Below are 2,223 nucleotides of genomic sequence, written 5' to 3' on the forward strand. Positions count from 1 at the left end.
TATATCTTTGTGTGTGTGGAAAATATATGGAAAATAGAAATAGAATGAGAGATAAAAGAGAAATTTTGAGTATGAAATAGACTAATGAGAAGTGGACCATATGATATGAACGTGGTACTTATTTTATTTTTTAGTAATGATGTCACCGCGTAACAAAATTTAATATATATTTTTAATACTACCCAAACCCACTGACTGCCATCTGGCATGCATTTTTCTTCTAGACGATCACGATCAACGCGCCCAGTTGACCTTCAGATTCAGCCGCCAATTTCGATTCAAACTATAAATACTCAAACACAGACACAACAACACAATCTCAAAACAACACATACTACTCCACTGCTCAGCTTAACAAGAAAAGTTAAAACAATGGTGAAACCTTCATCTTCCTCTCCATCTGCAATATCTGCAACTGCGAATAACGAAAGAGACAGGACCCAAGAAGCTAAATACAGAGGTGTTCGAAAGAGGAAATGGGGAAAATGGGTGTCGGAGATCCGCCTACCCAACAGCCGTGAAAGAATCTGGTTAGGCTCCTACGATTCACCGGAAAAAGCTGCTCGAGCTTTCGATGCTGCTCTCTTCTGTCTACGTGGCAACACTGCCAACTTCAACTTCCCTCATCAACCTCCGGACATTCCCGGCGGCACCGAACTCCACCCTTCCCAGATACCTGCCGTCGCTGCTACCTTCGCAAACTCCATTCCATCATCATCATTATCATCATCTTCTTCATCGTCTCAGTTGCAGGATTCGTCGTCTGATCATCATCCCTTCTTTTCCGGTAACTGCCAGCAAACTTGCACCTCCATGGACGTCGTATCTAGCTCCTCCTTTGACATGGATTACAATACAGATAGCGTACCGGACTTCGGGATATTTCCAGGATTTGATGATTATTTCATGCCCATGCAGCCGCCACTAGCTGCTCATGATTACGGGGATGAGGTCTTTGATGGGGTTTATTCGCAAGATCCATCTTATCTTTGGAGTTTTTAAGTTGATGGATTATATATATATATATATATATATATATATATATATATATATATATATATATATATATATATATATATATATATATATATATATATATATATTAAATATATAGAATAAGTGAGGAAATGAAGATAGGGTGAAGTTGCGCATATGCATGGAGCGGCGACTTTTTTTTTGTATATATACTATACATGGCTCCATTCTCGTTTTTAGCTTCACCATGTTTTTTGTTTTGTTTTTGGATCAAATTAATATTGATCTTTTTCAATTCACATGTACGTAGTAAAATATTAATTTGTACTTTTAATATTTTAATATTTGGTATCAACCATATATATAGTCCACTACTTATTACTAAACTATACACAAATGTTTTAACAATATGAAGGTACTTAAAAAAAAAAACCAAAATAAATAATTAAAGCGTAGGGAAAATAAAAACAAAATGAAACCATAGATTAAACAGGTGAACCTAATAATAATGACAAGGCTTTATTTGCATGCAATTTCAAGTGCATCGTGTTCGTTTCTAGATACCAAAACTAATGATAAAAGAAAGAAACATATTTATAATTTTGGGAAAGCAATCAAAGCATTGTACTCGACTTAACCTTTAATAAAGAGTAGCATATACATGTACTTGTTTAAATCTAGATTCATTAGTTCGGAATTTGCAGTTGCTTATTCAGCAATACACATCACTCTTTGAGTAGCACGTGAAATTCTCCCCGCCACAAGGATTATACTTTTACAACTCCACATAAAATATTTCATATTTTTATTTTAAATAAATTATATATCATATTTTCATAGAAGTCCCTTGAGTTTATTAACAATAGAACTATACGTTTTCTCAAAGAAAAAGGACACAAAAAAAATAGGAATTATTTATAAAAAATACAAAAAAATACGGGAATCATTTACATATTTGAGATTTTAGCCGATAATTTTAGATTTTATGTTTTAGTTTTGGAAAAGTCCTTATAAATTTTGTATGATAAAGTCATTGATTTTAACTAGAAAAAGACCCAGAGCATTACATTCGTAGAATTTATTGTATTATCTATGTATATGAAAGAAAATATTATCTTTTTATAATATTAACTAGTTGTAAGACCCATGTATTACATGGGTTAATTTAAAAAAAATATATTAAATATAAAAGTCAAAACATTTGAAAACTTTAAATTTGTAAGAAAATAAGAAAAATAATGATTTATT

The 2,223-nt window shown here is 32.2% G+C and overlaps 1 pseudogene; it reads left to right on the forward strand.

Annotated features, from left to right (window-relative positions):
* Positions 1–320: 320 nt before the first annotated feature.
* Positions 321–1,317, forward strand: LOC145063655 (ethylene-responsive transcription factor ERF017 pseudogene; annotated as a pseudogene).
* The last annotated feature ends 906 nt before the right edge of the window (positions 1,318–2,223 follow it).

This window comes from Lactuca serriola, chromosome 7 (assembly GCF_051521515.1).
Source record: "Lactuca serriola cultivar US96UC23 chromosome 7, Lser_US96UC23_V15, whole genome shotgun sequence".
In the NCBI taxonomy this organism is placed as follows: domain Eukaryota; kingdom Viridiplantae; phylum Streptophyta; class Magnoliopsida; order Asterales; family Asteraceae; genus Lactuca; species Lactuca serriola.